General features: G+C 44.4%; 1 non-coding gene across 1 annotated transcript; it reads right to left on the bottom strand.

Annotated features, from left to right (window-relative positions):
* Window positions 1-2,094: 2,094 nt before the first annotated feature.
* On the bottom strand, window positions 2,095-2,201 carry LOC113457027. Its single transcript, XR_003377685.1, has one exon. It is a non-coding gene; the product is annotated as a U6 spliceosomal RNA (small nuclear RNA).
* Between the last annotated feature and the right edge of the window lie 10,476 nt (window positions 2,202-12,677).

The following is a 12,677-nucleotide window of genomic DNA, read 5'->3' as shown; positions in this document are numbered from 1 at the left end:
AATAGTTTCAGGGCAATCTCCCTTACACGCTCAAAAGGCAAGGTTAAAAGGGACATGTAAAGAGGAAGGCAGGACCCAGGAACAAGGGAATAGCCAGAGGCCTTTGGATTGGGAAACTGAGAGAGAAGTCACTGGGAAGCCAGACTAGTAGAGACAGGAGATTATAGAAAGGATAATAGCTGAGCTTCATAGTGGACCACAAGATTACAGCTAGCATTCTCTATGTGTGGGAGCGATATTGGTGGATTCAATCAACCACAGCTGGTGAAGACTCAGAAAGAAACTGTGTCTATACTGACTGAAAGTGCACAGCCTTGATTTTTCTTCTCATTATTCCCTGTACAATATAGTATATGATTTATAGCTCATTTACATTGCATTAAGCATTACCTAGTTACCTAGAAATATGCAAATACGGAACTTTTTTGTGCATACGTAAAGGATCTATATTTCCTTCTTACAGAGCTTTAGAAATATTTTATTTATTATCATTAATATTATCGCGTGTGTGCGTGTATGTAATGTGTGCGCATGAATGCATAGTCCGCATGCAGGGGTCTAGGCAAGTTAGCTCTTCCCTACTAACTTGGTTTCCAGGGATGGGACTTGGGTCATCAGGCTTGGCAGCAAATGCTTTTACCCACCAAGCCCTATCTCTGGAGTAAGGCTTTGCTTTGAGTCATTATTACAGTTGTATGCAGGGTAGCCTTCCAGGACACAAGACCCGTGTAGTTATTTGACTCCGTGCTTAAGAAGATGCCACACTTGGTTTAACGCCTCCCGGTCCCTCTCCTGAGACATTTCATTTCATACTGGAGCCTGAATGCTAAGAAACTTGTCCTAGTTGGTGAGGGAAGAAGCACAGGAGCATCCTACATCCCCATTCTTAAATCAAGACATCAAAGCCAAAATAGGCTAAAGTCTTCCCCAACCTACTACTCATAAGAACCTAAAATTCCAGCTCCTCGACTCGCAGCTCCAGAACCAGTATTTGGTCTGATTCATCACTGCTATGTCCGTCTTTGTGTGCTCACAAACCTGACATCAGGAACTGCTCCACCCTCCCCGTCATGAGCCCCTCACCCTGTTTGTATCACGCAATGTACCCCCACTGGCGAGAGCTGATACCCAGGCTGGACTGGGTGTCTTTCCTGAGAATCTAGAGTTGGCACCTAAGGTGACAATAACAGATGGGACCAGAATGACCCAACTGGAGGAGGAGCTTGGGCAGAGCAATTCTGGTTCCCGTGTGATCAGATAAGAAGAATCCGGCTGCATCTTCCACTCTTCCCCATCACATGGTCAAGAGATAGTCATCAGAAAGATTAGGGACACTACCTCACCTGACCTCACCTCCCATGAAAACCTGTCAGACTTGCTGGACATAAATATTACCTGAGACCAGAGAGTCCTGGCCTGGCTGACATTTTGTGTGTGTGTGTGTGTCTGTGTGTTTCGAGACAGGGTTTCTTTGTAGCTTTGGAGCCTGTCCTGGAACTAGCTCTTGTAGAGCAGGCTGGCCTCGAACTCACAGAGATCCACCTGTCTCTGCCTCCAGAGTGCTGGGATTAAAGGCGTGCGCCACCACTGCCCAGCGCTGACATCACTTCTTACACTGCTGCTCTAGCGTGATCTCCAGCTCCCAAGTGGAGCTTCCCCTAGGCCTAGTGCTCTTTTAAATGCTTCACTTTATTTAATTATCCCAACAATACTACGAGTCATCCACATATCATCATCCAAGGTGTGGAGTAGAAAAGCGAGGCACAGAGGGGTTATACAACACACCCAAAGTCACACAGTATGTGGGAGAGCTTGGGTTTGAACCCAGAAGACACTGGCTGCAGAATCTGGGTTCTTAACCCTCACAAAGTGCCTTTCCAAGGTGTTGCACCGTACATAACTCCCAGAGTATTGTTCCATGCATTAGCTTCCGTTTTCCAAAAGTCTCAACTTCTTGGAGTTGAAATGGTCTTTAGAACAGTCAAACCGTGCTATAGAGATGTATATTGATATGGATTTTGGTTTACTGATACAAATTTAAGGTCGATTTTGTTATATGTATATTTCTGCTCTTTTTTTAAATTTATTTTTTCTAAAAATATAGAACGCTTCACGAATTTGCATGTCATCCTTGCACAGGGGCCATGCTAATCTTCTCTGTATCGTTCCAGTCTTAGTATACGTGCTGCCGAAGCGAGCACGTTTCTGCTCTTGATTAAGGCATTGTGATTGAGCAGTTCATTTAAAAATGTAACGCATAATTAAAAATATAGGTTAATAGATAGTCGTCTATAATAGTCAAGATTGTAGTCATGTTAGTTAGATTTTTCTAGATATATAGAGATACATTTCAGTTAGTTAGGTATTCTTCAAATCTTTCAGAGATCTTGAGAATTTAAATATTTTAAGAACTTAAGACTTTTCATGACAATAAGACACATCTGCTCCTGGCAACACCAATCTACTTCAAGAGGAAGATGGGCATCAAAGAAGATCCTTATGGAGTTGGTTAGCCATTTGGGCAAGAAACTGCTCTTGCCTGGACTACTGAACCAGACATGCAGGACCTACTGAGAAATGACTGCTGAACTCACCGAAAGGTGAGATGATCCTTCAGGGTTCCTGCTTCATGAAAGAGTCCGCCAGACATTCTGCAGGACACAGAAGAAAATGACTGAAAAACTGTCAATATAGGTGGGTCTTTGAAATTTCCTGCTTCATGAAAGAGTCTGCCGGATACTATGGACCTATAGGCTGAAGATGGATGCCCCAGTGGTACAAAGGAACTTTGGGTGACTGTCTAGGCAGTGAGATGTCTCTGTCAATTCTAGAGTTTTGGAAGTTGCTTACAATGTACTTCCTGTTTACTTAGGTAATATTATATCCTTCTGGAGTCTTTGATGGAGTTGAAGAATAGATAGTTATTATTATAGCTTTCCTTAGTTATGATGAAAGATAAAGTAGATATAAATAAATATTGTAACTGCAATTCTTGCTTGATAACTGTTTTGTTATATGTAATTTTACTATGTTAAAGTTAAAGCCTTCCTTTTTGTTTAAACAGAAAAGGGGAAATGGTGTGGGAGGTCCTTCTGTCTATGTGTTGCTTTTATTGGTTAATAAATAAAGGAACTGCTTTGGGCCTAGGAGGGGAAAACTAAACAGAATGCTGGGAGGGGGAAGGTGGAGTTAGAGAGAAGCCATGGAACCACCGGAGACAGAGATGGTGAAACTTTGCTGGTAGGCCACAACCTCATGGTGATATACAGATGAATAGAAATGGGTTAAATCAATGTGTAAGAGTTAGTCAATAAGAAGCTAGAGCTTATGGACCAAGCAGTGATTTAAGTAATACAGTTTCTGCTAGCTGAGCGGCCCGGAAGAACAAGCAGCTCCTCCCCCTATAAAACCATGCGTTACAAGGTCCAGACAAAGTCTGAACATAGAGCTCTGATGCCACTCAACACACGCTTGTTTTCTCTCCTCCCTCTCCCCCTAGGATCCTGGAAGCTACCCCTAGCTAAATGACACCCCAAATCACAGACTCCTCCCAGGGTAAAGCTTTTAGCCTATTAATTCTGGGTTCATTCATTTCCACAGTTCTGATTCCAAGGAGGAAAGGTCCCCAACACATCAGGCTCTTGGCTCTCACAGCAGATGTGTGCTCAGGACATGCACAACCAATAACAGTATCAGCAGGGCAGTGGACCAAAGGAACCATCCTGGAGGATGCAGGAAGCCCAGTGTGGCAATGCATCCCTGTGTTTGTCCCCTCACACCTCCTCTTATGAGCATAGGGGAGAACATGTTAAATGCACACAGAACTCTCTATCCCCCTTTTCAACTAGTCTGTGTCCCACACAGGGTTCTGGACCAAATCAAATCCTAAGACTTACATGACAAGCACCTTACCAACTGACCCATCTTCCCAGCCTCTAAGTGATTTTTAAAAAATCTATAAATGAATTTCTTTTCTTTTTGGTATATTTTTATAGTAGAATATATTTATTGTATAAAAAAGTGAATTTCGTATGATATCTTCATACATATCAGTGACATATCTGTCTCCATCCCCATTGCTTACCCCCCCCCACTGGTATCCTTCCTGTTTCCGAATTCTAAACATTTGTTATTGTTTTAAATACACATGCACACACACACAGAGTACACACAATGTTCACTCAAGCATGTGCGCAATGGACACATGAACACACACAATGCAAAGGAACCAGAGTACACCAATCCACACCCTCTAGGACCATTACCAAAAAAAAAAATTACACACTTATAAGATTTTAAAACCAAATTCATCTTTGTTTGTTTGTGTTCTCTTGTTGGTTTTTTAGACAGTCTATTTATTTTTTAGTCTATTTAGTCCTGGCTGTTCTGGAACTTGCTCTGTAGACCAGGCTGACCTAGAACACACTGAGATCCCTCTGCCTCTGCCTCCAGAGTGCTGGGATTAAAGGTGTGTGCCCCATGCCTGGCCCACCAATTCATTTTAAATTCACTATTAAAACTGTCTTTCTCTATAACCCTTAGAAGCCAGTGTTTCAGAAAAGGACAAAAATGTTTGCCCCAGGGCATTTTTGTGACAGTAGATCTGTGGACACCTACCATGACACAATGTCACTGTAAAGGGACTTCAAATCTAGATCCAAACAACAAACTAACTGCCTGTTGGCTGAACTCTCGGAAGCTACACACCTGGAGGCGCTCTGTATCGCCCACACCCACCACAAGTGTCCAGGAAACGGAAAAGATGAAGCAAGGCGTGCACACTTGCTGTACACTTGCTTTAGAAAACATTAGAATGAGTCAGGTGTGGTAACGCTTGCTTGTATCCCAGATCGCAAGGCTGCGTCAGCAGGATTGTGAGTTCAAGACCAGCTTGTGCTGCATGACAAGCCCCGGTCTCAAAAGATGAAGAAGAAAAAAAAAGCAGTAAGAGGGCTATGATCACTAGCGACATTCCAACTATGGTCAGTGCCATGGCTCTTGTAGCCCCCGCCCCATCTTGAGGATCAGTCAGCTCTGTGCAGGTATGTGCCCTGTGCCCTGTTCCGAGGCTATCCTCAAAGGCTGTTCACTCTCTGTTCCCATCAGACCACATGCATTGCCGAGGCTTGACACTTCCCTCCCTCTTGGCCACCCCCCTTCCACTGCACACCAACACTGAATGTTCACACTGAGGGCAGTGGCCATCAGTTGAAGGACCACCATAACCGGCTCACTGTCTTCTGCATGTGTGTTTCCATTTGTTACTTTAGGGAGGAGTTTTTGTTTGTTTGTTTGTTTGCTTGCTTGCTTAAAGAAGTGTTTTCTTCTTGCTGTGACTTGGAGCTTTCCTGCCTGAGGTTTTCTTTTAAACTCTAAATTAACCATAAGCTTTAAAATAAAAGTGTATATATGTGATTAATCTGGAGAATTCCTTTCTTCCTTCCTCTCTTTCTTTCTTCCCCCCTCCCCCTCCCCTTTTTCCCCCTATGTAACACCCCTGGCTATCCTGGAACTCCCTTTGTAGATCAGGCTGGTCTCAAACTCATAGACCCACCAGCCTCTGCCTCCCAAGAGGATCTCTTTCTTACGATGTTTTAAGGTCAAAAGAGCCATGTTCACACTGGTTTAAGGCTTCTAACGAACAGATTAAAATATCTTCCCCCTACATTAAAGCCTGTTTCATCCCTGCCAAGCAGGGAGCAGAGTTCAATCTCCATGGCGCTTTCTGACCAGCTTGTCAAGCTTCTTGGATTTAATGACACGGCCTTTAAGACACAGTGCTCAGACTAGAGTAAAGCAATCACTTCAGAACTGTTCTGTTCACTGGACTGGACTTCCACTTTTTTTTAAAAAAATAGTAGATAAAAAAGGGAGGTGGGTATCTATGAATGGCAACATGAGAAGAATCTTTAGCATAGTCTCTGGTACCCAGCAGCAAATCGAAAGATTAGATTCTCCATTTGCCTCTTGTTTTCTTTAACCACCGAGATACATAACCCTTAAAACAACAAAAGGATCTTCAGTTTATTTATATAGTTTGAGATGTATCTGACTGAGAATGGGGTGGAGAGTCATTATAGTTCATCAATACCACAAAATCTATACAGTAAAGCAATCAAGATCTTGGACTTTAGATTCTGAAAGACTTGGGTCGCTTTCTCAGCTTGGCCACTTACGTACAAGGCACACACAGACTGGTGCCTCAGTATCTCCATCTGTACAATTCAGCCATGATATCTAGTTTACCAAACTCGTGATTAAATGAGCTCATGAATGCAGAAAACAGAATTAAGAGTGCACATAAAATAGTGTGCACTCAAGAAAGGACCAGCTACTGTTGCCATTGTTATCAGGCATCCACAGCATCTGTACCATCACTGCCTCCACCAGCAGTATCATCATCATCATCACTATCGCCATCACCATCACCACCGCCGCTACCAGCAACAGCAGCAGCATCAGAATTCACAAACACTGAGCACTTGTTATAGTCAAAGCCCCGTCAAAAACACAGGAGTATAACGTTTTCCCTTGGAAGATTATCTGAGATTTGAGAAGCTATCAAGTATGATGATAAATTTGCACACAATCAAGAAATAACTGGCATTATTACCACTTTAATGAGGCAACGTATATTCCATATTCATTCATTTTTAACCACAGGAGTAATTCAGACTCTCTATTTTTTAAAGCAAAGGGGGTCCATTTGCTTAGACATTTGTTAGCTGTTGGCTCTTGTGTCTAAGTCACTTGTGTTTTAGGAGCTGGCTCATGGTCACATCAAATGAATAGGTTGAGAACCAGAAACTCTCAATTGTGCTACTTAATATCAGAGTTCACAGGGGCAACCCTATATCCAAATGGTAGCCATTGTCACCATTAACAGTGCTTCTTATGGGACTTTCATCCACTTCTCTGGTCTTCTGTGCACAGGCTTGCTCTTCCCCCCCCACCCACCCATGGAGTCCTGTCAGCCAGTCTTTCAGACCACCATACAGAACATGCAAAATGTTCTACGCTTTCTATACAAAACGCTAAATGGTAGAGCCCAGAACAGCGCTCGCACTTCCAGCGTCGGAGGGATAGAAAGTACGTCCTTCATGGCTATCTGTTTGAGAATTTACACGCGTTACAGCTCTGACAGACCTTCCACTGTTTGAACCCACTGGCTTCCTTGAGAGAGGAGCATGTGCGCTAACAGCAGAAACACTCCGTTAATTCTTGGGTTAACCGAAACACACTCTGGCTTTGGCATCATTCCCAACAGCTGGTGCTTTGGCCCCCAGATTAAGGGTCACTGCTGTGTGGACCTCCTCAGGAGGGGCGCAGCCACAGACCAATTTGGAAGAAGCCACTGGAGGGCTTTGTCCTCAGCAGATCGTTTACAAGATTAGTAACAAAGAGTCGTGACCTTTTCTGAACGCTTTAGGGACTTCTAACCCTCGGGAGAGCCTGGAGTAGCAAGGCTTGTGCTGACTAGCCGAGGAAAATGGAAACAGATTTGTTATGAACCTGGAATTAACTTACTCTAAACATTCATTTTTGTTTCCAGTTGAAATTCATTCACCAAAGCTCAGCTAATGCCAGCTTCGACGGAATCCTTCAATTCTGACCAGGCCATTCTTTGTCCAAACGTAATTCCGGAAGCAACCTCAGGAGAGGTAGAGGACTCTAAAATGGAGAAACCCTGTATGTTGTGATTTACATCCCACTTCCTAGTAGAGCGCCGATTTGCTACGGAGAAACTCACCACAGATACTTGTGAAGCAGGGCAAATAAAGACAAACACCATTGTCCAGGACGCTGTTTTCTAAGGAATTCCCAAGCTTTTGAGGAACGGTGGTGTGGCTTTCTAGCTCCAGCCACACCATGACTACAGATGAATGTTTGGCTCCACAAACACACACACACACACACACACACACACACACACACACACACACACACCCCCTCTGGTCTTAACGGCCCATTGTTCCCCTACAGGGGCCGTCAAGGACTTGGATACAGATTTTCTGCACTGCACCTCCCTGGAATTCCCAGCATATGTGGAGTCTATGAGTAACTGTCAGATGTTGGCTTCCACTCTCTGTCACCAGATAATATCCCTTTCCTCCCACAAGCCAACTGGAATTTGAACCTGAAATACCCTTAGAAGGATATTTTCATTTCTACTCAGTCTCGCTGCGGCGTCAGCCAGCCAGGCAGGACACAGGGTCAGCACACACTCCCACTGAGGCTGAGAGCCCAGGCCTTTGTCCTCTGGGCCTTACCAGCCACATCCGCCCATCGTGATGCCATGCCGTCTAAAGGCCTTCCTCAACACCCAGATTCTTCTGACCTATTATTCTCAGGCACTTGGCTTTTTTTGTCCCTGTAAAGTTGTTAACACAGGTGGCTTTTCTTTCTTTCTTTCTCTTTCTTTCTTTCTTTCTTTCTTTCTTTCTTTCTTTCTTTCTTTCTTTCTGTGTGGATATGTGCGTGCCACAACTATTAGAGGAATTTTTTTTTCCCCTAAAACTTACTCTGCTATCCAAGCTGGCTTTGAACTCACAGAGATCCGCCTGCCTCTGCCTCCCGAGTGCTGGGATTACAGGTGTGTGCCACCACTGTCTAGAGGACAACTTCCAAAGATCAGTTCCCTCCTCCATGTCCCAAAATTGCACTTTACTGCCTAGAGCAGTGGTTACTAACAGGTGGGTCACGACCCCTTTGGTAAACCTCTGTCTCCAAAAATACTTACATTATGATTCATAGCAGAAGCAAAATTACAATTATGAAGTGGCAACGACAGTTATTTTATGGTCGGGGGCCACCACAGGAAGAGCTATCGTAAAGGGTCGCAGCGTCAGGAAGGCTGAGAACCACCGGTCTAGAGGATCTAGCTTGCCACTCTTTTCCAGGACAGGAATGTTTTTCCTATATGTTCTTTCCAGATACCTGTGTCCAGCATGGGACAGCGGGTGCACTGCTGTCAAGAGATAATCCAGCAGTTTACACTCCTGAGAGGCAACTGCCTCCTGGATTCCTTAAGTGGGAGTGGAAGCAAACTGTCACCGAGTCCACTAGAAGGGCGCCCTAGACGCCTTCCACTCTTGACTCCCTTCTCTCTGAAATGATGTTATGTGACTCTGAGTATACAGGTATATAAAGTAAATAAATTTGGAGGAATGACAGTAAGAAAACAGAAAGTCTTAGTTTTTTTGTAATTAAACTACTGTTTTTCTAAACAAGCAGGAAAAGGTGTGTTCAGTAAAAACACTACAATTCATATATGCGAGCACAAGCGTCTCATGGCCATGTGAGCAATACTTACAGGGGAATATGGGCCCACAAAGAACAACAGTTTCCCAACTTGCTATGACTTCCGTTTTGCCGTCTTCTTAAATAGTTCATCCTTGCTTCCTTCCTGTAGTTTTCACTTTTTAATGCTTCAATGTCTAACAATAGACATTTTAAAATGTGTGTCCTTGTGCTAGGGAGATGGCTGGGTGGGTAAAGTGTCTGAGATTTAAACTCAGGTAAACATGAGGACTTGGCTTCAGATCTCCAATGCCCCGGCATGGCAATGTGTGCATGTAATCCTAGCATTGGCCCGCAGAGACAGATGGACGGAGGGGAGCTTGCTGGCTAGCCAGTCTGCCCAAACCATGAGCTCTTGGCTCAGTGAAAAGACCCTGTATCAATCAATTAATCAATAGAGAATCTCTGCAGTGTTTTACAGAATGAAACTCTACCTCAAAAAAAAGAAAAGAAAAAAAAAAGAAACGCAATATGTTCTATTTAAAAGAGATTGATAAAGATAGGATTTCAAAATGTATCAAATTCCAAAAAAGGAAATAATAATTATTCGAATTAAAAAAAACCATCAGACAAAAGCAGGTAGTAAACAACGAATTGATCAACCAAGTTGTGGAATCCTAGCGGGCACTCTCCTACCCTTTGGCTGTGTCAGACAGAAACATATGGTTTCTCCTGTAAGATGTTAGGTGTGTGGAAGCTGGTACTAGGACACCTGTGCAGCCAATCTTGACGAATACACGAAGGAATGGATGAACCATGACCTGTCATGCTTCCTTCCCTGGTGACTAGGAGTCGCTGGAAACCTTTGCAGGTGCGACCAGTAAAGGTGAGGTTGTAGGACTGAGACCAGAGAAATTCCAGTAAAGAGTCCCCAAATAAGGAATCTCAATGTGGATGCTGCCACAGGAACCGGCCGGTGAGGCGGAAGGGGCGGGGCCAAACATCTGAGTACCTGGGTTCCGTTCAGGGGCAAGCGGCTATTCAGAAAGAGGAGCTAAGGCATAGGAAGAGGGGAAAGGAGCCTGGGAATCGGAGGCAGGGCAGGGAAGAGTCTCAGGGAAGGTGGGAAGAGTGGTAAAGCAGCGGTTTCAAGCTGGCTCTCTGTGTTACGGGGGGCCAGTCTTGGCTCCCTTTTAGGGAGTGGAGCACGGCACTGTCAGAAGCAACTGAAAATGAGAGACGTGCTAAGAAGACGTGGTAAAAGAGGCCATGGTGCAGGGGGGTGGGGGGCACAAGGTGGCGGGAGAAAGCAGCTCTGGGCACTCAGAAAGTGGCAACAATATATTGAAAAGCATGAAAATCTCCTGATGGGGAATAAGAAACAAGCTGGCCCGTGTTTCTTGTTCACATGTGAACCAGATCTCATTGGCACAGTCTCTCCTCTCAGCTCATTCATTGATTTCCTTCGGCAGTCAAAGCCATTCTTTCTGTTTCCACTGAGGAGTCCTCAAATCATAAAAGGCATGCTGAAGACAGTGGGGTGTCTTCTGTTGGCTACATCAACATCTCAAACTCCATCACTATGTTGCTTGGCAACTGAGGAAATATTGTTGTGATTCAACAAGAATTATCTGGAGTAAATTCACAATGAAACAGCTAAAAAGCATTATATCCTCCTACATTCCACTAGTAAGATAAGAAAAGAAGGCACATTGGGCCAGGAAACAGAAACATACATACAACACGGCCAAGAGCAGGCAGGCCAGGAAATGCCTGGACTGGGATCAGGAGTCCTGGGCAAGTCTTGGGTCCTTTGAGGCTCTCAGGGTCTTTCATCAGCAGAGAGATCAAGTGTAGTTAATGAGCTCTGACATTTCATGATTCAAAAGAAGCAGTAAAAACTAGGAGGATATGACCAGTTGGTTGTCTGTTTGGACCATGGCGTCACAGGCCTAGTGGGGAAAAATCATCCACTCTCCACGGGTGAAGACTCCAGAGCTAATGCTTTTGCATACACACGCATGCATGCATGTATGCACATGCTTGCACACACACACACACACACACACACACACACACACACACACCACGCCTCAGTAAAGTTCAGCGTCATCCTATTAAGTCAAAGAGTCTCTCCTAGAAACTTCTTCAAGACCACTATATTGAGCAACTCTAGAGTCAAGGAGTTCTGGAAAAACTACAGCAACTCCTTACAGAAATTACAAACAATGTACTAACTGCCAAAAGGGAAGCTGCAGCTGAAATGGAAAAGGGCCGCAGTTGGAGACCATACTGTGGTGACCAGGAGTTAACAGTGTTGAGTTTAGAAGGGGAGGTTGAGCGCTCAGTTCTAATAACACAGCTATACTAACCACCTTAACAGGGGACACCGTGGAAGAGGAAGCAGAAAGGAATGCAAGAACTGCGGGTTGGAGGGATGGCTCGGTGGTTGTGAGCACCCACTGCTCTCCCAGAGGGCCTGTGTTCTGTTCCCAGCACCTACATGGACGTTCACAGTTCCCAGGTGACCTGATGATGTCTTCTGGCCTCCATGGGCACTGCACACAGGTGGTGCACAAACACAGACAGGCAAAATTCTCATGTTGATAAAATAAAAATAAGTAAACCTCTTTAAAAAGGAAGGATCTAAGATCCGTAGGATAGGAAGGAACGCTGTAAAAAAATGTTGTCTTCTAGACATAACGTGGCTAGCTCAAGGTCTCACAGCAGCTGCACTCACCTGCACAGGATCTATGCAAGAGCAAGCCAGCAAAAATATCCGCATTGATGGAACAGACGATGTCCTGACCCTGTCCCTTACTGAGGATCTGTTGGCAGTGGGTACTTGCTGGGGGGAAGAATCACTCTTCATGAGGATGTGGCCACTGGTAGGTTTTCAAGCTCTACTGGAGCTCCATCCCACACACTTATGGATAGTTCTAACTAGATTCAGTGAGTTACCAATAAATAAATAAGTTGGAAGGGGGACAGGTTGAGGCTAGATGGAAATAGGAAGGGAGAAATTGGGGGGCTAGGTATGGTCATATTTCATTCTACATACATGTTCCACATATGTGAACAATTTCAAAAATAAAGAGTATCTTTTAAAAAGATGTCAAGTTCAGATCCTGGCTCTGCTACTTACTGATCAGACCAGTGTTCCAGCTCTGTGTCGGGGTTTATGCACCTGTGATCAGCATACACACCTTAACAGGTGCTGTATGAGTGAGCAGTGTGCCAGCAATAGTCACAGACACAGAGTTAGCTGCTGTTGTGATTTCCATGGGAGTCAACAATAGCTTTTTTGTTGTTGCTTTAGACTCTTTGCTTTTGTCCTCCTGGAGACAGAGTCTCACTGTGTAGTAAGGCTGGTCTCAGCCTATGAGTAAAGGTACTTGCTGTTATGCTTGATGATCTGAATTGACAGACCCACAATT

This window comes from Microtus ochrogaster, chromosome 1 (genome assembly GCF_000317375.1).
Source record: "Microtus ochrogaster isolate Prairie Vole_2 chromosome 1, MicOch1.0, whole genome shotgun sequence".
NCBI lineage: Eukaryota > Metazoa > Chordata > Mammalia > Rodentia > Cricetidae > Microtus > Microtus ochrogaster.
Note: the sequence above shows the minus strand (reverse complement) of the source record. Positions and strands in the feature narration are given on the sequence as shown.